The 27,270-nt window shown below is 48.7% G+C and overlaps 1 protein-coding gene and 1 pseudogene across 2 annotated transcripts in view; one reads left to right on the top strand and one right to left on the bottom strand.

The window, feature by feature from the left end:
* Positions 1-1,156, bottom strand: part of RAF1 (Raf-1 proto-oncogene, serine/threonine kinase) — a 73,661-nt gene extending 72,505 nt beyond the window's left edge. Inside the window, exon 1 of one of the 2 annotated variants that reach the window (XM_032647599.1) lies at positions 766-1,156. The gene's annotated coding sequence lies outside the window, so the exon portion shown is untranslated. The remainder of the gene's footprint in view (positions 1-765) is intronic. The other variant, XM_032647598.1, reaches the window with a different exon arrangement.
* On the top strand, positions 1,047-24,474 carry LOC116761766 (annotated as a pseudogene).
* The last annotated feature ends 2,796 nt before the right edge of the window (positions 24,475-27,270 follow it).

Below are 27,270 nucleotides of genomic sequence, written 5' to 3'. Positions count from 1 at the left end.
CAGAGAATGAATACCAGGGGGGCACACCCAGAGCCCTTGAAAGAGAACAATGAATGAACAGAGCCGCCTCGCCTCTCCTGATGTCCAAACTCCTCTCTCTGGGCATCGACTAGCTCTGCAGAGCCTCTGCAGCTGCAGAACTGAGGCGTCCTGGAAGCTCTCACTTCACACACAAGAGCCCTGTATCTTCATTCCAAAGGCATCCCGGGGCCAATCGTCAGTATAAGCACCGCAAACGTCTCATTAGGTACCCGCAGAGTCCTGAGACCCAAGGGGAGGCCCCTATGCCTTTGTGGTGGGGCATCGACCTATTTCCTCCTCCCGTCCCTGACTGCTCTCATCTTCCGGAAAAGGGTGTCACTTGAGAGAAGATGCAAGCCCCGGTCCCCAACTCCGTGGCCAAAAAAACATTAGCCCATCTGAGTGACAACACAGATCCGAGACAGCTCTGGGCGGTTTTTCTCGTGGCCAAAATATAAGGAATGTACACCGGGTACAGGGGTAGTGCCGGCACGTTTCCCCAAAACACTAGGAAACCTGAGTGGGGATGTGGGAACTCGGCTCGCCGGCCATGACACCGGGCCCCAGGGCCCCCGCCCGCCCAGCGCCACCCGGGGTGACAGCGGCCTGGCCCGGGCCCTCCGCCCGGCAGCCGCGGGGCCGCTCCGTCAGCGCCGCCTTGGCCGGGCCTCCGGGGAACCCGGCCCCCTCAGCCCCGCCGCCGCCCGGCTCCCCCGGCATCCCGGGCCCGGCCCTGCAGCCTACCTGAGGGAGCCCGGCCGCCTCTGTGTCCAGTCGTCCGGCAGTGGCGTCTGGTCCGCTCCTCCTCCCCGCGGCGGGCGAGGGAGCGGGAGGCGGTCACATTCGGCGCGTCCCCAGCCCAGGGGACGGGGCCCCGGGCAGCCCTCGCATCGTCGCTCTCGCACTCCGCACCTCAGGGCACACACCCCAAAGCCCGGCCAGCTGGCCCTCTTCGGGGCCCAAGAAGAGCGGTAGGGAAGCCTTCGCTTCTCACGCTCTTTCTCGTCTTACTCCCGCCATCTAAGATGGCGGCCCCAGTGCCCGCACTGAAGACGCTTTCGGGCGGCCCCGGCAAGCGAGCCCTCCACTCGGTGCGCCTCCTCCCGACCTGCAACGCCACCAGCTCTCTGCTTCTGCGCGAGCTCGCCTGGCGGCGGACTTCAAATTTGGCTCGGGTATCCATCGCTCTGGCCTGAACTCGGGCCCCGCCTCCCAGGGGGCGTGGCCTTGCCATCTAGCTGGTCGCCATTTCGGAGCCGTGAAGGCAGTAGGGCGGGTCCTCCCTGGCCCCGGGCTGGCAATCGGGAAGGGCCAGGGTTTGGCTGACCCGAAGGAGCCTGAGAATTGGCGGGGGGAGGAAGGCCAGCTTGCCGGCATCGCGAGGCCCAGAGATAACCAGACGTGCCAGAGGACGCATAGCATAGAGGACCGTGTCCACCTTTGGCCCGTCCTCCCTGGAATCGTACACAAGTGGCAAATCGCAACCCATCATGCGGGAAAGTCCCTAAACTTTTCTGAGTCTCAGTTTCCTCACCTGTAAATTGAGGGTTCCTTTTCCCCCGTCAGACTGGCAAAAAGTTTAAAAGACTGATAATATCCAGTCTGGTGCAAGATGTGTGGAAAACCTGCTGTGTACCTTCGTCCAACGCTGGCAGGAATGGATATCGGGAGGGCAATTTGGCGTTATCTATGGAAATTTTAGTGTATATAGTATTCCTCCCAGCAAGTCCACTTCTAGGCACCCATGCTAGAGAAATAGGTACACATACGCACAAAAAGGCACCTGCTAAGATGTTTATTACCATGTTGTTTGTGTTAGAGATAACACTGGAAAAAATGTGGATTAATTAAATAGGAAACAGGTTAAATAAAGTGTGCTAGCTACACAGTACAGGATATCCATCTGTTAAAAAGAATGAGCTAGGGCTTCCCTGGTGGCGCAGTGGTTGGGAGTCCGCCTGCCGATGCAGGGGACACGGGTTCGTGCCCCGGTCTGGGAGGATCCCACGTGCCGCGGAGCGGCTGGGCCCGTGAGCCATGGCCGCTGAGCCTGCGTGTCCGGAGCCTGTCCTCCGCAACGGGAGAGGCCACAGCGGTGAGAGGCCCGCGTAACGCATAAAAAAAAAAAAAAAAAAAAAAAAGAATGAGCTAGATCTATGTACTGATTTTTTTTTAATCCAGGACATTAAATTTTAAAAAGTAGAACAGATACAGAATGATTTTATTCATTGAAACACAGGCACACAAAGCTACCCAATACCATGTACAAGTCATTCATTTAAATTTTTATTGCAAGCCTATTGTGTACCACACATTGCTCTGGGTATTGGGAAGTCAACAGTAATCAAAAGCTCTGTTTTGCAGAGATGGGAAACCCAAAGAAAGCATAAATAATAAATTCAGGTAGTAATATGTACAGTATAAAGGGAAATGAAGGGACTTCCCTGGTGGTCCAGTGGTTAAGAATTCACCTTCCAGTGCAGGGGACGCAGGTTCCATCCCTGGTCGGGGAGCTAGATCCCACATGCGACGGGGTAACTAAGCCTGCATGCCACAACTAGAGAGAAGCCTGCGCCGCAACGAAAGATCCCACGTGCCGCAAGGAAAATTCCCACGTGTGGCAACTAAGACCTGACACAGCCAAATAAATAAATATTAAAAAAAATAAATAGAGGGAAATGAAGATGAAGAGGAGATAATGACAGGAGTATGTGGACCTGTATATAAATACATAAATATATAAATACATAATAAAATAATATATAAATATGTAAATACACATAAATATACATAAATGCAGGGGAAAGACTGGAAGGCATTGAACATGTAGGGACCATGAAGGGATTTTTTTTTTTTTAATTAGGAATAATGATGTTACCTGCCAGGGTTCTTGGCCTCCTTAATCAATAGAAATTGATCAGAGGCCAGACAAGAAATTCAAGCAAGGCTTTATTGGGTCCCCTGCTGCAGCAAGGGGGAGTGAAAACAAGCTCACTCCCCAGGTGGGTGGTGAGGTGTTTCCTTATAAGGGATGAGGGTAGGGGTGGGTCCAGGGTCAGGCTGGATGGGGTGCTTAGGTGGTCTGCCCACCCCACTCGTGGTGCTGTGTGCAGGGGGCATGCGAAGTACCCTGCTTTTGCTCCCGACACCTCAGAAGCGGCAGTTGGGTTTTTGGTCGTTTGTATCTTGTTCTCTATAATTTGCCCCAACTGCATGCACGCAGTTATTTTTAGTCCCTTATAGTTTCTTTGTATTTTGTCCAGGTGTAAGCACTGCAGCAAAGGGTCCCAGGTCCCAGATCACATTTCCCAGCCTGTCTCACAGGATTAAGTGAGATAAAACATGAAAAGCACTTAGCACAGAGCCTGGGGGTTGAGGCTGACTGCCAAGGTTCAAATTTGGACTCTGCCCCTTCCTCATCTGTGACTTGGATAAGTCATTTAAACCTCAGTTCCTCATCTGTAATGAAAAAGCATAGCACTCACCTATTAAGGGTTGTAAGGATTTAGTGAGTTTAAGATGTAAAGCACTTGGAACAGTGCCTGGTTCACATTAAACATTATAGAAGTGTTAGCTGTAATTATCATAGTTAACTCTTATCATCCTATCATTACTGCTTAGGGCAGAGCAGCAAACCACACTTGCCGACCCCTAGGCCATTCCTTTCTTCAGCCACCCCCAGCTGGTATTTGCCCAGTACTTCACAGCTTAGAAAGTTGGAGTCTGTGCCTCATTCAAACTTCCCAGCTCACCAGTAAGAGTGGCTACTTCATTTTTTCAAAAATAATTTATTGAGGTGAAGTACACATAACATGAAATTAGCCATTTTTTTAAATTTTATTTTATTTGGCTGCATCGTGTCTTAGTTGCAGCATGCAAGATCTTCATTGCAACATGTGGAATCTTTCGTTGTGGCGCTCAGGCTCAGTAGTTGTGGCATGTGGGCTCAGTAGTTGTGGCACACAGGCTTAGTTGCCCTGCAGCATGTGGGAGCTTAGTTCCCCAAGCAGGGATGGAACCTGTGTCCCCAGCACTGGAAGGCGGAGGCTTAACCGCTGGACCACCAGGGAAGTCCCGGAATCAGCCATTTTAAAGTAAACAACTCAGTAGCATTTAGTACATTCACAATGTTATCCAACCACCACCTCTACTTCCAATATATTTCCATCACTCCAAAGTAAAGCCCCTTACCCTTTAAGCAGTTTCTCCCCCTCCCATCCCCACCAAGCCCCTGACCACCACCACTATGTGTTCTATCACTATGGATTTCTCTGTTCTGGATATTTCATATAAATGGAATCATATAATATGTGACCTTTTGCTCTGGTTTCTTTCACTTAGCATAATGTTTTCAAAGTTAATCCCCGTGGCTGCACATAGCAGTACTTCATTCCTTTTTATGGCTGAGTATGTAAGTATATACCACAGTTTGTTTATCCATTATCCGTCAATGGACATTTGGGCTGTTTCTATCTTTCAGCTCTTGTGCATAGTGCTGCTGTGAGCATGCATGTACATGTACTTGTTTGAGTACCTGTTTTCAGTTTTTTTCAGGCATATACATAGGAGTGGAACTGCTGGGCCATCTTGCACTCCACTAGGTTGCATGTCCCCTACTTTGCAGACCTCCGGTTTGGTGGTAGGAGAAGTCAGGAGAGCTAGAATTCCTAGGAAAGGTCTCAGAAGACGAACGGAAGTGGGGAAAGGAATGAGTCAGAAACGGCTTGAAGAATGGACATGCCATGAGCTCAGGTCAAAGAGAAGAGGGAAAGAATGGGAGGGGTCCATTGGTGGGGGAAGGGGATGAGGGTAGGCTAACCTGGAAACTTTCCTGGGTGTTGGAATGTTCTACTTCTTAATTTGGGAGGTGGTTGCATGAGTGTGTAGATATACATATGTATGTAGAAATGGCTGTATGTAGTTTTCTATACATTTGTTACACCTCAGTACAGAAAAGATGGGCAATAAGGTCTCCAAACCTGGCCAAAAAGGGTGCATTTTTCAGAAGAAAGAAAAACTTCACAAATAACAGCTACCATTTATGGAGCCTCTTCATGTGATCAGGCATCTTTCACAATCTTCAATACACATCACAACTTAAAAGGCCTGATCTTCAAATGAGGAGCCCCTCAGAGAGGGTACTTAATCTACAGACAAAGCTGGGAAGTGGTGGAGTGGGGGTCAGGACCCGTTCCTCTGTTCATTCCTCATCCAGTCGCTGAAGATTTCTGTTGTGTCTAGTATGTGCCAGGCCCCATGTTAGCTCTGGGCCCATGGCAGCGAATAAGCCACAGTCTCTGCCCTCAAGGACTTTAGGGTCACAGCGGGGCAGACAAGCAGCGAACAGGTAAACCAACACATCAAAGTGAGACTCAGGATTGTAGTAAATCCGTGAAGGGAATGACCAGAGAACAAAGGAATGGGGGGCAGTGTGCCTTTAGACTCAGGGGCCAAGGAAGGCCTTTCTCAGGAGGAGGTGATAGTTAAGCTGGGCACTGGAGGTGAGAAAGAGTCGGGAGAAGGGCATTCTAAGCAGCTGGAATAGCACGTGAAGGGCCATGAGTGGGAAAGGAGTGTAGGCCAGTGTGGTCAGAACACAGCCAAGGAGGGGGAGCTGGGGCTGGCGCAGTGGGGACTGGACAGAGGATGGAGTCACAGCAGCCTGACTCCCACGCCTGTGCCCTTTCCATGCCATCCTACCTCTCCAGCGAGTTTAATTTTAGTCACAGATGAGTTGGACGTGTGGGCCCAGCCTGGGCTGGGTGCTGGAGAGACAGAGCCATGTAAACAGACAGTTAGTTACCCCACCGGCTGGTCCAAATGTGCTCGAACGGCGAGGAGCTGCCTGCGTTCTGTGGGAGGGCACCCAGGGGAAGGGGGCAATGACCGGTTCTGCCTGGGAGGGTCAGGGAGGCCTCTGCAGAGGCAACCTTGAAGCTGAGTCTTAAAGGAAGAGTCAGAGTTTTCCAGACTGAGAATGGAGGGTGGACAGGGCAGGAGGTGGGAACGATGTGGGCCAAAGTGTAGAGGTGTGACTTACGTTTGGGAAACCGCAAGCAGCCCTCGGGTGCCCAGAGAGAATGGTGAAGGGGAGACCTGGAGGGCAAAGGATGTCTGGCCACAGTCAACCTCCCTCAGGCCATAACAGGGCAGTCTGTAATGGGGAGGTAAGGAGCTGCCTCCTCGGGGGGGTCAACCACAATACACGCTGTGGAGTCACGTGCAGGAAAGCCTAGTGCAGTCATCTTGGAAACCAGCAACAATTAAGGCCTGGACGCCCTCGGAGATTACTTGGGGCTTATAAACTGCAACAATCTCTACGTAAGTCAATCTGGCAATATCAGAATCACAAATGCGTAAACCTTTTCCCCCAGAAATTCTCCTTCCGGGAATTTATCCTACAGAGGGACTTGTAAATGTGTGAAATGATGTGTATATGGAAAGATGTCCAAGAAATTCTGTTGAATGAAAGAAAAAGAACCAAGGGACAAAACAGCATGAACAGGGCTTCCCTGGTGACGCAGTGGTTGAGAGTCTGCCTGCCAATGCAGGGGACAAGGGTTCATGCCCCGGTCCAGGAAGATCCCACATGCCGCGGAGCGGCTGCGCCCGTGAGCCATGGCCGCTGAGCCTGCGCATCCGGAGCCTGTGCTCCGCAATGGGAGAGGCCGCAACAGTGAGAGGCCCGCATACCACACACAAAAAAAATAAATAAAATAAAATAAAACAGCATGAACTGTATGCCACTTTTTGTGAAAAGGAAAACATTTGCTGGTAAAGGCTTAAATTAACTGGGAAGGACACACAAAATACTACCACTGGTGATCACAGGCTAGGGGGAGGGTGGGATCCCAGTAGATGAAGTACCAGAGTGGAAAAAATTGTTTTCACTGCCTAACTTTTTATAATTTTTATTTCTTTCTTTTTCTTTCTTTGTTACTTTTTTGTTTTTTCTTTTTAATTTAATCTTTGGTTTCTTTTGTATATCTTTTTTTTTAATTTATTTTATTTTATTCATTTTGGGTTGTGTTGGGTCTTCGTTGCTGTGCGCGGGCTTTCTCTAGCTGCAGCGAGCGGGGGCTACTCTTCATTGCGGTGCGTGGGCTTCTCATTGTGGTGGCTTCTCTTGTTGCAGATCATGGGATCTAGGCGCACGGGCTTCAGTAGTTGTGGCACGTGGGCTCAGAAGTTGTGGCTCGTGGGCTCTAGAGCACAGGCTCAGTAGTTGTGGAGCATGGGCTTAGTTGCTCCGCGGCATGTGGGATCTTCCCTGATCAGGGCTCGAACCCGTGTCCCCTGCATTGGCAGGTGGATTCTTAACCACTGCGCCACCAGGGAAGCCCCTCTTTTGTATATCTTATTTTTACTTGTTTAGTTTTCTTATCTTTTTTCTTAAACATTTTATAGTTGCAAATCGTTGAACCATGTGAGCACGTTACCCACTCAAAAATTTAATTAAAAATAAACAAGCCTGGGGGCTTCCCTGGTGGCGCAGTGGTTGGGAGTCCGCCTACCGATGCAGGGGACACGGGTTCGTGCCCCGGTCTGGGAGGATCCCACATGCCGTGGAGCGGCTGGGCCCGTGAGCCATGGCCGCTGAGCCTGCGCGTCCGGAGCCTGTGCTCCGCAGCGGGAGAGGCCACAGCGATGAGGCCTGCGTACCGCAAAAAAAAAAAAAACAAAACAGGCCCCTCACCCACAAACTTAGCGTGACCCTCACCAGGACACCAATCACCCAGGACTCCAGGGCTAGGCCTGAGGCAGTGCCCTCTGGGATGCCTGGGCCCCTGGATGCCTGACCAGCTTCTCCACACTTCCCAGGACCACATACTTTTCTACTCTAGCTCCTCAGCTACAGGGCCTGGAGATAAAAGGGGCCCTGACTACACAACCACACCTACAGTGTCTGCTGGGGGGTCCACCTGCCTTTTGAGCATGGCCGTCGCACAGCCTCCAAGGGCCTCTCCCACCACCTCCCTCAGGTGATGTAGGAGTAAAAACACTTGCCTTTAAGGGTTATTGGGAAGAAAGTAAATGGGAATGTGGCACGCAGTAGGTACCCTGGCACACAGTGGGTGATCAGGGAGCACTGCCCCTCATCCCCTCTCCCACACCTCTTCCTGACTTCCTGCTTTCTGCCCTCAACGGACAAGTCTGCCAGGTCTTGGAAAAGGAAAACACCCGTACTTTCAAATGTCCCTTTCCCCCTTCCAGTTACCACCGTAATTCTTTCTCCCCTTTTAGGGTCAAATTTATCCAAAAATGGTCTAGACTCAGGCTCAATTTTCTCACCCGTCCCTCCACAAAGCCCCAGTCTCCTCGTCACTGAGCGCGCCCTCCAGAAGGCTTTCCCAAGCCCAGGCCTCAGTGCCCTTTATGACGTTTGGTAAAGGGCGTCATCCCCTTCCTGTTGAAATTCTGCCTCTGCCTGACGTCTCCTGTCACAGGACCGGCCACCATTCTCCTCTCAGGCCTGTGGAAACCAGAGCACGTGGCAAAGCAGCTCGTGCTATTCCCTCTGCTGGAAACGCTCTTCCCCACTCTCCATCCCAGCTCCAGGGCCCCGTCTCCACAGAGCCGCCTCTGGCACCTGCAACCTTCAGTGTTCTGTCCTTTCTCTGCATTTTTGTGCATTTCCTGCTTCAGCCCCACACTTCATCGGGCTGCCTTTTCTCAGGCTCTCACTGCTTCAACTGGCAGAAAAGGCCTGAGGTTTGGAACCAGACACTGAATTTCCATCTCCTTATCCTTTTAGCTGGGTGCCTCTGGGCCAGGCAAACAAGCCGATACACCTTTCTGAGAGGTTTTCTTATCTGTGCACAGGGATAATAAAGGCCCACCTCACAGGGCTTGGGCGAGGCTGACATCCTTATTAAAGCATCTTATCTTGTGTTCATGAGGGGCAGGGTGGGTGGCATGGGCATGAGATTGGGGAAGTCACACAAGGCCCCTTGAACTCAGAAGGCCCAGCACTTGGGGTTTAATGCTCTGTGGTCTCTATCGTGAAATTCGTTTCTTTTTTTAATCTTGAAATTCTTGATAATTTCATCTCTGAATTTGTGTTTTGGTAAGTGAATCTGATGGGACAATGGAGCCTGCACCCAGGGCTATGGAGCCGCCGCTCGCACATAGTCATGTCTCCTGCCTCCCAGGGGTTCTTGGACGCCTGCTTCCCTTCCTTTCTGGCACTTCCCTCCTGACCAGCCTCCAGGTCTCCAACCCCACCCAGCGACCTTTGCCATCCTTGTCCTCCAGCCCCGGAATGGACTCCTGCAGCCAGGAGGCCCACGTGGGCCCCTCTTGGGGTCTGCACTCACGCTGTGAGCATCCCCACACCTCAGGGAGCCCGGTGTTTAATAGCAGATACAGAACGCCAAGACAGGTCTAGAGAAAGGAAAAAGTTCTACATTTTAGTACCTTTAATGGCAACTTTTCCTGCTTCATGAACGAGAGCCCCACACTTTCACTTTGCACTGGGCCCCAGAAATTATGTAGGTGACCCTGGAGAGAGGCCAGCAGGGTTATATGGCCCTGGAGGGGTCTTAAAAATCGCCAGTGCATCCTGCAGGTTTAACCTGGAGCCTTATCATTCCAGTCGCCCCACTGTGTAACAAGCCACTGTGAACTTAGGGGTGTAAACGTGGTCTGCTTTGTTATGCTCACAGATTCTGTGGCGTAGGAATGCAGACAGGGCCTAGCAGGGATGGCTTGTCTCACAATTTCTGGGACCTCAGGAGGAAGGACTCCAGTGGCTAGAGGTGATCTGGATGGCTGAGGGCTGGACCAGCTGGGGCTGGAGGGTCCACTTCCAAGATGGTTTCCTTACTCCTATGTCTGGTACGTCCATGGGGATGTCTGGAAGGCGTGTGTGTGTGTGTGGATGTGTGTGTGTGTGTGTGTGTGTGTGTGTGTGTGTGTCGGGGAGGGAGGGGGGCGGTGGATGTTGGCCAGGACAGTCTGCCTGAGCACCTCCTGGCCTTTCCAGCATGGCAGCCTGAGGGTAGTCGGAATTCCTACCTGGCAGCTCAGAGCACCAGCAATCGATGCAGAAGCTGCACCATCTTTTATGACCTGGTCACCCAGGATCACGTATGGCGTACTGCACTGGCTGAAGTATTCACAAGCCTTCCCAGATTCAACAGCAGGGAACACAGACTCCATCTCTTGAAGGGGGACTGACAAGGTTACAGAAACTCACATGCGATGGGAGATATTGTTGCAGCCTTCTTTGAAAAGTACAATCAGCTACAACTATGATTTAAGTTTTAAAATAACTTGTGGTTATCTTGTGAAGAGCATCATTAGTTTGCATTATGCTTGTGACGGGATTTTGATTTAAAAGCATCGTATTCATTACATTCAACAAAGCAGTTTGTTAAATATGAGCGTTTAAAACACATCATTGCCATTTTTTAATATCTGCTTTGGCATTTCTACATTTAAAACTATAAATAACGGGAGCTTCAAAAAATGCAAGTGTCTCGGGTCTCTCTCAATCTCCAGAACAAGGATCTAATTATTTATTTTTGTAATATTCTACTACCCTGATCCCCCAGCGTGTAGCACTGAGCACACAGTTGGTGCTTAATATTCAGCAATTTCACTATTCACTAAGACAGAAGAGAAACTGTGGCTCCTGCTTTGAGGCAAATCTAAAGGAACAAGACGTACTGGATGACTAAAACTTTAATTTCAGGTTGTTTCACTGTCACCATTATCCAGAGTCTAAAATGGGTACAATTTCTTCACTGGCTTGGCTTGGCTGATTCTACAGGGAGAATGAAAGCCAGATGATCAGGACCACAGATGTGCTTGTGTTGCTTTGTTTTGCATAAATCATGTGGACAATCATCTCAGTTCTCCAGTTCACTCTCCATTACCTACAGCGCCGTTTATTTCAATGAACGTTTACTGAGCATGCTGGGGGCCACATGCTGAGCTAGCCACTGGAGATGTAGAGATGCCCAGAGTGGTCCATGCCCTCAAGGGGCTTACTGTGCAGTTGGGGGAGGGGGAGGAACAAATGAAATACAGCCACATGCAAGCAACTCAAACATGATGGTGTGTACGGGGCTTGGCCTTTCCCAGAGCACTTGACTCAGCCTGGCCACTGTGATTGGTTCAGGGATGGACATACGACCCAACTGGATCCTATCAAAGTGAAGCTCAGGATTTTTGAGGAAGCTCCCATATACATCTTCTGAGTTTTTCCCCTGGATTTGAACCCTGAGGCAAGGGAAGGCTGGGGATGTCTCGGCTACCTTTACACCTTTACAGAGCTGAGCCTGGAGTCCTGCAGGAGCCTGCTGACCTCTGCTGAGCACTGAAACCAACCAGACCTGAGCTTTTCAGTTCCATGCAGCATGATATTCCCTTTTTCTGAACCTAAAACCACTGAGTTAGTTTTCCCATTACTTGTAATAGAGTCCTAATAGATGCTCACGTGATTACCTGTTGATTTCTTCTCTGGCAATATTGACAGTCGGTTAAGGTCATTTCTCTTTCTTTTTCTGAAAAGAAATCTCCTAGAACATGGAAATCACTGGAGGCTATGCACACACTTCCAGAGGGAGAGGGTCTGTGAACTGAAGGACCACCGAGGGAGAAGCCACCCAGCATCTTTTGGCCCTCAGCAGCTCTGTGCTCTCAGACAGCCTGCTTCACCTGGCCAACCTCCGAGGCTCTTGCGGATTTACGGTTTGATACTGGAGAGCCTAACTGGCCATCTTCACCAGACTAGGTCCAGCATGTTGTGAGAACTTGGGAATTATTGTTATTATTACATTATTAGCACTGTCTGTGTCCTTTTTTTTAAGTAGGCATTGGCCTCCTAACTTTGAGTAGGTGGGAACTGAGGGGCCTTTTTTATTGGGATCCTCTGGTATTCAGCTTCCACCTGTACCCCTTCACCTACCTCTCCGAAAGGGAAAGACTTAGAGATGGTACCAGAGGTCAACCTTAACTAGAAGCTTCTGACACCAGATTCGTAGAAATCAGGCCTGTGTGTGCAGCCCTTTTCTCAGCCTCAAATATGGTTTGCACACTTCAAATTCTAAATATTGTTTTCTCATAGCTCATTTCCTCATTATGGTTCTGGGCAACTTCGGTTTTATCTTTCTCCTCGGACCACTCCTCGTAATGTTGGTGTCCAGTCCACATTTGCTCTATCAGGAAAGTCAATGCTTTTCTTCAGAAACCATTTCGGAAGGCAAACAACTCCAAAGCAAGTCGGTCAACATAGAAAGGAAATTAACAGCAACAGGAATAGCTGACAGTGATTGAGAGCTAACTATGTCTCAGGCATAATGCCGTAAGGCATATGGCAGCAAATCCTATGAATCTGAGATGTGTGCCAGTATCATCTTGTTTCACACGCAAGGGAACTTAGGCAGGGACATGCTGCTAACAGCGGGTGAGCTCTGGGCAGAATCCAAGCAGTCCAACCCTACCCTCCTCTATTTTTAAGAAGATAACTATTTATTTTGATATAATTTCAAACAAAGAGAAAATTCACAATACTACTATAAGGAACTCGCATATGTAGAACCTGCATTTTTAATCATTACACTATATTTGTTCAATGAATAAATAGGTACTCAAACATAGCAAGTAGCTAATCTTAATTAAGAAAACACCAGGGCTTCCCTGGTGGCGCAGTGGTTGAGAGTTCGCCTGCCAATGCAGGGGACACGGGTTCGTGCCCCGGTCCGGGAAGATCCCACATGCCGCGGGGCAGCTGAGCCTGCGCGTCCGGAGCCTGCGCGTCCGGAGCCTGTGCTCCGTGACGGGAGAGGCCACAACAGTGAGAGGCCCGCGTACCGGAAAAAAAAAAAAGAAAACACCAACATACCCACGATGAAAATCCAAAACAAAGATTAATCTTGGATGAAAGTCCCGAAGCTGAAGAGGGAGACGAAGGGTGTCTAATATTTTTTGTACAATTCTTACTCATTTCTGTATTTATCCTTCCTGAGGTTTACTTACAGCAATAAATAGATTCACAAAAGCTTAGCACTTAGAAATCTTAGAGACCCTGCAGTGCAAGCCCCTCTCCCACCTCCCACATTTAGCAGATGGGTGGGAGCTGGCTTTAAGCAGCAACTAGGGCGCTCTGCTTCCCAAGCAGCCATGGGAGCCGCGAGCCCAGGGCCTTTAGAACTGGATCACCTCACATGGAAGCCCCACCCTGTCACTTACAGCCTGTGTGACCTTAGACAAGGCCTAACCTCACAGAACCTTGGTTTCCTTGCCAGTAAACGGCGCTAAGAATGCTGACCTCGGGAGGTTATGGAGAGAATTTAATGAGATAAGCTTGCAAAGAGCTTGACATTTAGCAGGGATCCAATAAATATCCCTTTTCTCTACTTTTTTTTTTTTGGGGGGGGCCAAGCCAAGCAGCTTGTGAAAGCACTGGGTCCAAACCACTGGACTGCCAGGAAATTCCCTCTACCTTTTCAAATAGCTTTTTCCATACTTCAGATGATTTCTCTAGAATAGAGTCCTAGAAGTAGAATTATACTGGGCCAACTGGAAGAAACATTTATATGACCCTTGATCTGTATTGCCAACTTCTTTTCCAAAAGGGTCCTGCCACTGGTGGCATGTGAGATTGCCAGTTTCACCATTTCTTTGCCAGACTAAGATTTTTTTTCCCCCTTTTTAGGTATTAGAAAAAGAAAAGTATTGTATCATTGTGTTAAGTTGTATATCTTCCATTAATTGGCAGGTGAATATTTCCCCACATCTACATTCCCTGTTTTCTGACTTGCTTGTTCGTGACCTTTGACTATTGGGGTACTGGCACTTTTTTTCTTATCAATATGTGTGAATTATTTTTTACAATAAAGAAATTAAGTTCGTATATACTGACTGCAAACATTTGTTCCTAGTCTTTTCTTTGCTTTTTATTTTGAAGCTGATGGGAATTCCCTGGCGGTCCAGTGGTTAGGACTCAGTGCTTTCACTGCCGGGGCCTGGGTTCAATCCCTGGTCAGGGAACTAAGATGCTGCAAGCGGTATGGTGAGGCCAAAATAAATAAATAAAAAATAAGTCTTTTTATTTGAAGATGTTTCATTTATTTTTAGTGATTTTTGTTGTTATTGCTGTGGTATTTTTGGAGGTTTGTAAGCCACGGAAGTGTTTCATCTGTATTTTGATGTTTCTCTTTATAATTTGTTCTTTAAATTTTAAGCTGCCCCATTTGGGAGTTAGATACTCTTGAGGAATCAAATGTTATGGATTGAACTGTATCCCTCCAAAAGAGATGTTGAGGCCCTGACCTTCCAGAACCTGCGAACGTGGCTTTATTTGGCAATAGAGTCTTTGTAGACATAATCAAGCTGAGACGAGGTTATACTGGAGTAGGGTGGGCACTACCCCAATATGACTGGTATCCTGAGAAGAAGAGAAGACAGAGACATACAGAGAGAAGGCCATGTGACAACAAGAGCAGAGACTGGGGTGATGCAGCTACAAGCCAACGACTGCCGACCACCACCAGAAGCTAAGAGAAGGGCAAGGAAGGATGCTACCCAGAGTCTCAGAGGGAGCACGGCCCTGCTGACACCTTGATTTCACACTTCTGGCCTCTAGAACTGTGAGAGAATAAATTTCTGTTGTTTTAAACCTCCCAGTTTGTGCTACTTTGTTATGGCAGCCCTAGAAACTACGCCAAATTAAAGACAAATTTTCCTATTAAAATTGGACCCAAGGAGAACTGGACAGAAATTATCCCATGATAAATGTGGAAGTGCCAGACATATAGAAGAAAAGTGATGTTTTCCTACTACCATCTGGAAAAAAGAGGGGGGCGGATTTTGACCTCTACCTTGTAATTTACCTTAAATTACACTGAAATAAACCCCAAATGACTGAAAGATTTAAATGTAACAAATGAAACTAGAGGCATTCTAGAGGAAAACATGTGAAATAAAATGCTTTTTCAGGGCAGGGAAGGCATTTCTAGGCATTAGACAAATGCCAGAAGCTGTAAAAGGAAAAGTTGACACTGAACCACGTAAAAGTCAACTTTCAGCACAGTAATAAATACCTTCAGCAAAATCAAAGATCAAATGGCTGGGAAACAATATTTGCAACTCAATTCACAGACAAAGGATTGGTTTCTTTAATAAAGAGAGCTCCAAAAATCAGTAAGAAAAGACCAAATAAGAGAAACTACACTGAGAGACCACTTCTCACCTATCAGCTTGGGCAAAGTCAAAAAACATTTGCTGGGGCTTCCCTGGTGGCGCAGTGGTTGAGAGTCTGCCTGCCGATGCAGGGGACACGGGTTCGTGCCCCGGTCCGGGAGGATCCCACCTGCCGCAGAGCGGCTAGGCCCATAAGCCTGCGCGTCCGGAGCCTGTGCTCTGCAGCGGGAGAGGCCACAACAGTGAGAGGCTTGCGTACCGCAAAAAAAAAAAAAAAAAAAGCATTTGCTAATTACCTCCCAAACATATTCAGTGTATTCTTGACTGAGAAAAGCAGAAGGTTAAGATCACAGTCTCTGGGTGACCTCTTAAGATTCTTTGCAGTGTTGGGACTCTATGATTATCATAATTGTCCTTGTCATTATTTTTACCTATTAGCATTAGCTGAGTGTCAAGACATCAGTGGTACTTGAAAAAGCAACTCTAGCAATGGTTAACTAAAGTGTAATGGTTAACTGCCTGGGTCTGATTCTTGGTTCTGCCATTTTTTAGCTGTATGACCCTGAGTAAGTGGTTTAACTTTGAGCCTCGGTTTCCTCATCTATAAAATGGGGATGATGTAATGCCTACTTCATAGGGTTGTTTTGAAGAATTTATGAGTTGATATATGTAAAGCATCTAGAACAGTGTCTGGCACATGGTAAGTACCATGTAAGTGTTAGCAATTATTATCACCATGGGGTGACCCTAAAGTCTGTAAATATAGAGAATTTTATTATGTATAATCAATAAACCACTTATTCTGAAAATTCCTATGTGTTTCCAGATTTGGTGGCCACTCTATATATGCTAGATACTTTTAAATACATTATCTTTTTTAATCTTCCCTATAGTCCTGTAAGATTTGCTTTACTATCTCCATCTCACTAATAAGAAAACAAGGGATCACAGAGGTAAAGTTACCTTTCCAGGGTCACACAGCTGCAAGGGCCCCGGCCAAGATTCAGATGTAAGTTTGCTCAGGTTATTTCTACTCCATCTCAGGCCATCCCCTACAGAGTGTCCAGAGGCACCCTTTGGTCCACTGAGAGTGGAAAATTTCAGCCCAGTTCCAGATGGCAGGCCCCAACAGGATAGCAGGCTCCTCCCTGGCTCCGACGCTGCCGCCTACCCCGCTGATTTACAGAGAAAGTGGGGAGCATTCCCCATACTCCAAGTGGAGAGAGAGGCAGACTGCTGGCTCCGCCCCCTGAGAACTTGCGGGTTGGGGGGAGGGGAGGGGGAGGGGGGGGGGGGAAGGCATGTGGGGGAGGGGTGGGGCGAGGCATGTTGGGAAGGGCTCAGAGGCCAAAAGAGAGTCGCTGGGCTCGCTGTTACAGTCTGGCATAAACAGTGCCAGCGATTTCCTCCAACTCTGCTGCTCGGGTGTGGGCCCCAGAGTCTCTTAGATGCCTCCAGCCGCGCTTGTTCTACCGGCCGATCAACGCGTGCGAAGTGTGCAGTGCGACCTGTTTCGTAAATAGATCTCATTTGGGCTGTGACTTTGAAAGCCAGCCAAAGGCCCCAACCTAAAATAGTCAGCCTACTGCCCTGTTATTTTCACGGCTTAAAAAAACAAAAAAACAAACAAAAAAAAACCCTTCCAAAGCATAGCATGTATATTTTTATCACAGGCCTGCTTAGAATAGCAACACCTATTTACTTGGAGGGAGGAGACTGCGGGGCGACTTTCCGCGCTTCGGTTATTATCCAGACCCGGGGACCCAGTGCACTCAGTCCACAGAAGAGGGTCCTCCCCATCACAGGGCCAGTCCAGCGGCCTCTCCAGCCTTCACCCCTCACCCCAGTACACAATCCATATCCTGGCCCCCACGCACCTCACTTTCTACACTGCTCCTGGGCCTCCAGGTCATGACCACAGGCCTTGCTTTCATGCTGGTTGCCTCCCCTCAACCCTCAGACTGTGTGCAGCCTTCACCCTTTGCTTCTCTCCGTGGCCGGAGTGTGGCTCGTCTGTGGCCTGTGGCTCACGACCTAAGGAGCATCCATCAGCCATGAATAATCCTAATCACAACTGAATTTTTAGGGAGCACTCACTGGCTGCCAAGAACCATGCTAAGCATTTCTCCCCTATTATCTCACTGAATTTTTAGGCCTGTTCTGTGAGGTTCCGTTTTGCAGAAGGGAAAACGGAAATTTCGCTGAGCTGCCCAGGGTCACACAGTCAGAGGACAGGCTGGGAGACCTGAACCCAGCTGAATGGCTCCCAGTGCTGTGAGCTCTACATAATTCTCTCATCATTGTAGCTTTTTATTACATGCAGATGATATTATCCCATTTTGTATAACACGTATTTGTGACCATCTGCTAACATGACGCCAAAATGCTACTTCTGCGGAGGGGCAGGGAGTGAAAGTTTGAGACATTTTTTACTTGTTTCTTTAAATGTTCCTGTTTATTTTTTTATGAGCACGTATCTGTTACATTATCAGAAAAACAAACAATAGTTTGAGAAAAACAGATAGAAGCAAGCCCTCAGCATCTCTGGTAGAGGTAGTGTGTGTAGTGGCTAACAGCCCACACACTCAGGAGCCAGGCGCCCCTAGCATTGCCACTTCCCAGGTGTGTGACCTTGGGTAATTCATCTAGCATCTCTGTGCCTGTTTCCTCACTCATGGAATGGAGGCTAAAAATAACATCTACCTCATAGGCGGGGCAGGAGGATAAACCTGTTAAAAGTGCTCGAGGCAGTGTCTGGCACACCCTAAGGACTCCAGAAGAGCTTGACACCATGAAGCACCTCAGATTGTAGAGGGAAGGCAAGGAGGTGCAAAAGCAAAGGTCCTCAGGGACCCAGCAGGCATGGGGAGGTCAGCAGCTGTCAGTACTCCAAGGGGTAAGGCTTGTGGCAATCGGCAGAGTGCAAAATTGTGGCTGGAAGGGGCTGCAGTGTTTTAAGATCCAATGCATTTTCTGAAAGAGCTATAACTCCAGGATTTTATTAAAAGTCCCTTAAGGTTTAATGTTGCCTCAAATTGAACAACACAAAGAAGAACCTGCAGAGCCCTTTGGCCCCAGGCTGCCAGCCTGCAGCCTCGCTCCCATGGGCCTTCTGCTTCAATGGTGCTGGCTCCCCAGAGGAACCCTGACACCCAGCAGCTGACAGTGAGAGGCGCGATGAGTAACAGACACCTGTGTTTGGAGGGAAGCGGCACCAGCTAACTAGGCAGGGATCCTCATCTCCATTTCACAGATGACGTAACTGAAGGTCAGGGAGGGATAGCAATTTACCCAAGGTCCTGCATCACAGTGTCTTATAGAGCCAGGATTCAAACCCAGGAACTTCTGATGCCACAGCCTGTGTTTCTAGGGCTATTTATGAGTCTCGTCCTTTCCTTCTCTAACAGTTCCTCCAACATCAGCTTTCTGACAACAGTAATTAAGAAAAGAAATTTGGGGACTTCCCAGGTGGTGCAGTGGTTAAGAATCCGCCTGCCAATGCAGGGGACACGGGTTTGAGCCCTGGTCCAGGAAGATCCCACATGCCGCGAAGCAACGAAGCCCGTGCGCCACAGCTACTGTGCTCTAGAGCCCATGAGCCACAACTACTGAGCCTGTGAGCCACAACTACTGAAGCCCGCGCGCCTAGAGCCCGTGCACCGCAACGAAGAGTAGCCCCGCTCACCGCAACTGGAGAAATCCCACGCGCAGCAACAAAGACCCCACGCAGCCAAAAATAAATTAATTAATTTTTTTAAAAATGGGGGAATGGTATTGCCCACAGTACCAGCTCAATTAAAAAAAAGGAAAAAAGAAAAAAATTTCTCCCTGTAGCATTTTTTCTCTTAATTTTTTTTTTGCCTTGATATAAAAACCGTTGACTCCAACATCATCTCTAAATGAAATGAGGTTTTCTCCACAGGGCATACAAATGGTTAGATTAAAGGTTTAGCTGGCCGCACACGCTGGCGCTGGCTTGCAGTCATCTGCCTCTACTCAGCATCTCTCTGAACACGTCAGCAACCGTTCTTGAGGTGCCCACTTTCCAAGAAGGACTCTGCTAACTGTTAAGAAACTAATCAGAGCCCTGCAAGCACGAGAGGCTAAAGCTGGGTGGAGATGAGGATGCAAAGAGGACTTGTATCCAGTCAGCCCCCGCTGCACGCCAGGCATGCTGACTCTTCCCAACAACACACTTCTAAATTATTGTGAAACCTCCTGGGGGTTTCCTGTGATGTGGGTATTACTATCCCCATTTTATAGCTGATAGATCCAAAGGTCTGAAAGAAGAAGGAATTCCCTCAAGATTATGTTCGTTGTAAGAGAGAAGTTACATCTCTCTAGACTCTCGCTCCTCCATGCATGGTCCCTGGACCAGCCACATCGGAATCACCTGGGAGCTTGTTAGAAACAGATAGTATCGGGCCCACCCCAGATCTGCCGGTCAGAAGCTGCATTTTTACAGGACACTGCAGGAGTCTCACGCACACCAATGTCTGAGAGGTGCTGCCCTAACTAACCCCTTCCCCCCCAAGTCCTCTGTCTCCTGTGCATTTCAAATTCTGTGCTGGGGTACAGTTGGCAGCTTTCTGCTCTTTATTCCCTAAGTTCAAAAGTACTTTGGCATCAAACCTGAGAGTTGAAAGAAAATCCTAAACATAAGTACCACAAATCAGCATTTGTGCATCATTTCTTTAACGGTAGCTTACCCAGGACTGAGGGAGTTTCTTGGGATGCAGGATTTTCAGCGTTAAAACTGGGGCAGTTCTTGGCAAACTGGGATGGCTGGTCACCATATCCCTATTCCCAGCCTCTCAAACACAGGTAATTCCTTTCGTATAGTAGTTCTCAGCCCTGGATGCACCTTAGAATCACCTGGGGAGATCTGAAAAAAACAAATGCCTGCTCACTAACCCAGATGAATTAAATCAGAACCTCTGCGGGTAGGTCTGGCCACTGATACGTTAAAAAAGACTCCCCGTGTGCTTTGAATGCACAGGGTCTAGAGCCACTGTTCCTGCCTAAAGTTATTTTTTTGCTCTGAGTAGCACATTTTTCAGGAACATGAAGAACTGACTGAAGGAAGGAAAAGGGGGAAGGGACTCGCCCTTACTGGGTCCATGCCTCTCATGCTGGTTAGCACCCAAGTGCCAGAAGCCGAGCTACCTGTGAACTAGGAGTTATTTGTGTCCATTATGCAGATAAGAACACTGAGGGTGAGAGAAGTATCTCACCCAAGTTCACACAACTAGGAAATGGTGAACTGTGACTTCAGGTCTGTCTTCTTTTATAACCCCGGGAGGATGTTCTACACACTACCTCCAAGATACCTAGATTTTAACTTTGCCATTGATCATGAAGAGATTCTGAGAATGGTCTGCTGCAGAGTAGAAGATGAGGCCCACCTGTACAGGTGGACTATTTTCACGCTGGAAATTCCTTCACCATGGAGTCTTTCCCCTGAATCTTATAAAACCCAGGTAGACCCAGCAATCCCACTCCTTGGTGCCTACCCAAGAGAATGTTCATAGCAGCATTGTTTATAATAGCCAAAAGGTAGAAACAAGTCAAATATCCATCAACTGATGAATGGATAAAATGTGGTATCACTGTATAATAGAATATTATTTGGCAATAAAAAGTATTGATACATGCCACAACATGGATGAACCTTGAAAACATTGTGCTAAGTGAGAGAAGCCTGACACAGAAGGCCACAGACTGTAAGGTTCCATTTACATAAATGTCCAGAATAGGCAAATAGAGACAAAAGAGTAGATTAGTGGTTGCCAGGGGCTGGGGTGGGGAGGGGAGAAGGGAGGAATGGGAGAGATTGCTAATGAACATGGGGCTTTTTTGGGGGTGATGAAATGTTCTGGAATCAGTGTGATGGTTGTACAACTGTGAGTATCCTAAAACTACCGAATTATACACTTTAAAAGAGAGGATTTTAGGGTATGTGAATTCTCTCTCAATCTGCTAACAGGAGTTCTCATCCATAGCTGGTGGGAAAGCAAAATGGAGCAGACACTGTTGAAAACTGGAAGTTTCTAGTAAGGCTAAACTTACACCTACCATATCATATAGCAGTTCTACTCCTGCATACATTCCCAAGACAAACGAGTACTTAAGTCCATCCAAGGACACGTACAAGAATGTTCCTAGCAGCTTTGTTCATAATAGCCCCAAACTGGATGCAACCCGAATATCCATGCCGAGGAGAACAGATAAATAAACTGTGCTGTATTCATACAATGGATACCACAGAGCACGACAAAGGGACTACTTACTGCTACCTGCCAGACAAAAATGAATCTCACTGATATGATGTTGAGCATTAAGAAGCCAGACAAAAGAGCCCATCCGCTATGATTTCATTCCTATGAAGTTCAAGAATATGCAGAACTAATGGATGACGATAGAAGTCAGAGGAGCATAGACTGGGAAGAGGCACGAGGGAGCTGGTTAGGGAGCTGCAGGTGTTATACATCTTGATCTGGGTATTTGTGGATTGGGGCTGCACATCTGTAAGGATCACTGGGTTATACATGGAAGATCCATGTGCTTCGTGAACTTCACCATGTGTACGTACGTCATACCTAAAAAGTCCAGAAGCTCCTCAGCCAATGGTGGCCTTGTTCTGGGGTTCACTGACTGACCCTGGATGTCTGCACAGTGGACTGAAGAGGGCACAGACTGTGGAGACAGGTGGACCTGGATTCCAGTCCAGCTCTGCCCCCGTCTAGTCCCATGACCTTGGGCAAGTCACTCAACATTTCTCAGCTTCATGAAATGAGGAAGCAATCTCTAACAGGGACGGCCTTGAGCGTTAAGAGAAAAAATACATGGCAAGTCCCGAGCACAGGGCTCAGCCCAGGAGAGAACAGACGAATCCCAAGTGGTCAATAAACGGTGGCTCATACAAGACAGCTGCTCTGTCAGAAGGATGCAGAATCGCAGCCTTCTGGCAGGAACAGGGGCAGATGAGTGGGCACAGCCAGGACAGTTTATGAAACTTGTCCGGGTTGTCTGCCCTGTTGAAGAGACCACCAGGAGAGATCACACGAAAAGCCAAGGAGGGGGCTTCCCTGGTGGCGCAGTGGTTGAAAGTCCGCCTGTCGATGCAGGGGACACGGGTTTGTGCCCCGGTCGGGGAAGGTCCCACATGCCGCGGAGCGGCTGGGCCCGTGAGCCATGGCCGCTGAGCCTGCACGTCCGGAGCCTGTGCTCCGCAACGGGAGGAGCCACAGCAGTGAGAGGCCCGCGTACCGCAGAAAAAAAAAAAAAGCCAAGGAGTGACAGAAGAGAGGCCCAGTGTCCTAGGGCCCCAGCTGAGCCCAGCTTCCGAGCTGTCCCCACCAAGGTGCAGCCATGTGAGTGAGCCGTCCTGCAGGAGGGTCCGGAGGATCACCGCCCCAGCCAACATGATGTGGAGCTGAGCCGGTCCGTCCACAGAACTGGGAGATCATGAACTGTTGCTGTTTTAGACTTTGGAGTGATTGCTATTCAGCCATAGACAGCCCATACAGGAATTGCTATCCAAGGGGGGGCTCCAATAAACAGCACTGAAAACATGGGACACTGGCTTAGGAACAGGGCAATGGGCAGAGGCTAGGGGGCCTTGAAGAGATTGTTACTGGAATGTGGAAGAATGTGAGAAATTGTTACGGGAGCCTGACCAAAGGGGACGCGACTTACGTACTGACAGAAAAATGTAGTAAAACTGTTCCCTGTAATAACGTGGAAAACAGAAAGTACAGTTCATAGCCTTGTTTTGGCTGAGGAGATTCAAGGCAGAATGTTGAAAGAATCAAACTGGTTCGTTTTAGCTGAGGGACGGATGGAGGATGAGCTAAAGAAAGAGCTGTTCCGTATCACAGAGGAATCTATAGGAAACGCTCCTTGCCTCAAGCTTGTTAGGTTGGAAAATGAGACCGTTTCTCATTCCCAACATCTATAGCCCAGTAAAGATTCTCAAAGGAAATAAGAACCTGGGGGAGGGAAGGAACCTGGTGGCAAAGATCAAATACAGGGTGCTTCCCGTGAAATGTGGCCTCCGGGTCAAGATCAGATGAAGGATGCAGATACAACAGACTTTCTTGAGAACTCAGATGCATTTCAGGGTACGGCATAGGTAGAGCCTCTCAGCTAGACAACAGGCTTCTAAGAACCTCTGAAGGCGTATCCCTCAGCGCTTGCATGTGGTCCAAAGGGTCTGTCTCAGAAAGAAATGTTAAGTGTGGCTTTTGTCTAATGGAGTAGGTCATTTGATACACAGGAAATGCACAAAAGCTTTCATTTTACTAATTTGGACTGAGGGGAACAGAGACATTATATGTATATAGTTGTACCTAAGTATCCATGGGGGATTCATTCTAGGACCCCTGTGGATACCAAAATCCACAGATACTCAAGTCCCTTATATACGCGATGGCCTACTATTTGTATATAACCTAGGCACATCTTCCCGTATACTTTAAATCCTCTCTGGATTACTTATGATACCTAATAAAATGTAAATGCTATATAAGTAGTTGTAAATACAACGTAAATGCTGTGTAAATGCTTGTTGGAGGGGCAGTGCACCGGCTGTCCCGAGAATCTGTCTCTAGCTTCTACAGTGTTTGGACAGAACACCACCAGGGACGCCCCTTCTTCCAGCCTCCAACCACCCTCCAACTTTTTTCCCAGCCACAACCTTAGGCACCAACCTCTCAGCCAGCCTCGGCTTCAGGGACAAACCAACACCATATTCGGAGTTTCTCTCCGTATTGAGGATCAGCGGAGCTCCCACATTCCTCAGGATTATTTCCGTGCGGTGGAGGCCACAATCAACCACCCGGTCAACACGCGCCTGCGCGCCTCCCACATCCAGCTCTCTCTGGGCTTCTAGTTCCACCGAGACCACGTGGCTCTGGAGGGCGTGGACCACTTCTTGGGCAAGTTGGTGCAGGAGAAACGCGAGGCTGCAGAGGGTCTCTTGCAGATGCAAAACCGGCGTGGCTGCCGCACACGCTTCCGGGACACACAGAAGCCTCCCAAGACGAGTGGGGTAAAACCTGAAACGCTGTGGAAGTCGCCACAGTCCTGGAGAAGAAGCTGAACCGAGCCCTCTTGGATCTGCATTCTCTGAGTTCTGACCCCCCCCATCTCTGTGAGTTCCTGGAGAGCCACTTCCTGGATGAGGAGGTGAAACTCATCAGGAAGAAGGGCGACCACCTGACTAACCTCCGCAGGCTGGCCGGCTCCCAGGTTGGGCTGGACGAGTATCTCTTTGAAAGGATCACCCTCCACTACGGCTAGAAGCCTCTGGAGCCCAGCGGACTTTGACGACCCCTCTGACAAACCCCTGGTGCCAGGGCTTCTGCCTGCCGCCACTAGGCAGCTTTTTAACCAGCCTGGAGCCCTCTCCCGCACCGCAGAGCAAATGGAAACAATAAAGCTTTTTGCAGGAAAAAAAAATGGTTGGAGTGCAGCAAATTCAAGTTTGCTTTTTGGAAATTCTGGAATTTTTTTTCCAAAGATTTTCGGCTTGTGGATGGTTGAATCTGCAGATGCAGAACATGTGCACATGGAGGGCCAATTGTATGTGTGTGTATATGTAAAGTAAAAATACAGGGACTTCCCTGGTGGCGCAGTGGTTAAGAATCCGCCTGCCATTGCAGGGGACACGGGTTCGAGCCCTGGTCAGGGAAGATCGCATATGCGGCGGAGCGACTAAGCCTGTCCGCCACAGCTACTGAGACTGTGCTCTAGAGCCCGCGAGCCACAACTACTACTGAAGCCTGCGCACCTAGAGCCTGTGCTCCACAGCTAAGACAAGCCAGCACAATGAGAAGCCCTCGCACTGCAACGAAGAGCAGCCCCCACTCAGCAACAAAAAAACCCAACGCAGCCAAAAATAAATAAATAAATTTATTTAAAAAATAAACATATAAGGTACATATACATATATACACACATTATATGTACTTTTATGGGTGAAGGGTGTCAAAAGGTAAAAAAAATAAATTTTTAAGAAAGGAACAGGGGCTTCCCTGGTGGCGCAGTGGTTGAGAGTCCGCCTGCCGATGCAGGGGACGCGGGTTCGTGCCCCGGTCCGGGAAGATCCCACATGCCACGGAGCAGCTGGGCTCGTGGGCCACGGCTGCTGAGCCTCCGCGTCTGGAGCCTGTGCTCCGCAACGGGAGAGGCCACAACAGTGAGAGGCCCGCATACCGCAAAAAAAAAAAAAAAAAAAAAAGAAAGGAACAGAAACATTATAAAACAAAATGTAGCCTCTATGACTTTCAACTGCCTAAAGACAGGAATCAGGCAAACATGAACCATTTCTTAAGTAAAACAAGGATGACTCAGAGGCCAAGAGCCAAATAGAGCCATTCCCAGGGAGCAGACCTGGGCCCCGATCAACATACATTCCCTAGCCCTGGAGCATGGAGAATGGTACCCAGAAGAATTTCCGAATTGTGATGGACCTATGACTGCCCTGTCTTCCCTTCTGGATGCGAGTGTACACTGTGACGCTGCACCCCCTGTCTCATTTTAATATGTTGGGTGCGTGAGGGCAGATAACTTGTCTCTGGTCCACAGGTCTTCAGATCAAGAGGACCCTTGCCCAAGTGCCTCATCAACAATTGGATGAGAAACCAGACTTCTGGCCTGCCCTTGAGGCTGAAATAGGATGAGAGTTTGGGGGTTACGGAAAGTGGGGGAAAACATTCATTCTGCACGAGAGAGGGAGCTTGAGGACGAGATAGGAGACTGTGGTGGCTAGTCTCCAAAGACGGTCCCAAAGGAATCAGGCAACCCGGTGTTCATGCCTTTGTGCGGTCCCTTCCCATGCTATATCTGGCCTGGTCCAGTGACCTATTTAACCAACAGAGGCAGCAGAGTGATGCAGTGCCAGCTAGGGACCCATGAATTAAGGGGACCTGGCAGTTTCAGCTTTTGCAGTTTGAGGAGCCCTGAGCTGCTATATAAGAAGTCTGGCTCCCTTGTACCAGAAGGACTGTGGGAGGGAAAGGCCTTAGGGAGATGGGGAGGCTCTGAAATGCCTTGGAAAGAGACAGAGCTTCCGGCTTCCCAGTCCTGCTGAGGCCAGACTTCTAGCCATCCCCACCAAGCCGCTAGACGTGAGAGCACCATCTTGGGTGTTCCAGTTGAGTCCCCAGTGGACTACCCCTATGTGACGTCAGGTGGAGCAGAACTGACCCCAGATGATCCCAGTCAACCCACAGAATCCTGAGAGATGATAAAGTGGTGGCTTTTTTAAGCCTCTAAATTGTGACATAATTTGCTATGCAGCAATAGCTAAAACCCAATCCAAAATTAAAGAACAAGCAAGCCCACTCAAGGTATCCATATAATCGGCTTCCTGAGGCAGAGACCCAAGTGGAGGGGACTTCCCAGCAGTCCCGAGGTTAAGACGCCGCACTTACAATGCAGGGGGTGCAGGTTTGATCCCTGGTTGGGGAACTAAGATCCCACATGCCTCATGGTGCGGCCAAAAAAAAAAACCAAAAAACAGAGAGCAGAGTGGAGAAGGGTGGAGAGGGGATTTGGAAAGAGAGAGAAGGTCAGAGTAAGATGAAAATAGGGCCAAGGACTACTCCCTGAGGGACCCAACAATTCATAGTTAAGCCTTTGCAGGAGATCGAGCCTGCAGAGGGGATAGAGAGCGGGCAGCCAGAGAGGCAGAGAACGCTAGGTTTGTTCACTGTCAGGGAAGCCAAGAGCAGAAGGTGATGGGAGGAGGGAATGGTCCACCGAATCTCACACCGCTCAGATGGCAAGTCAAAGGAGGATGAAGGATCCATTGAGATTGTGGCCTTCAGGAAAGCCATTTAAGTCCGCCTTGGGCTTAGTCCTGCACTCCCTCCCTTAGTAGGTAGCACTAAATGAGGGGGTCTGTGAAACCAGAACTGGCAAAGGAGCTGGGGCTGTTCCCAAAAAGTGAAAATCCAAATTGCCGGTAAACCCATGAAAAGGTGCTCAACCTCCTTAGTCATCAGGGAAATGTAAATTCAAACCACAATGAAATTCCATTTCACACCCACCAGACTGACTATAAATAAAAAGCCTAACAATACCAGGATCTGG

This window comes from Phocoena sinus, chromosome 11 (genome assembly GCF_008692025.1).
Source record: "Phocoena sinus isolate mPhoSin1 chromosome 11, mPhoSin1.pri, whole genome shotgun sequence".
Classification (NCBI taxonomy): domain Eukaryota; kingdom Metazoa; phylum Chordata; class Mammalia; order Artiodactyla; family Phocoenidae; genus Phocoena; species Phocoena sinus.
Note: the sequence above shows the minus strand (reverse complement) of the source record. Positions and strands in the feature narration are given on the sequence as shown.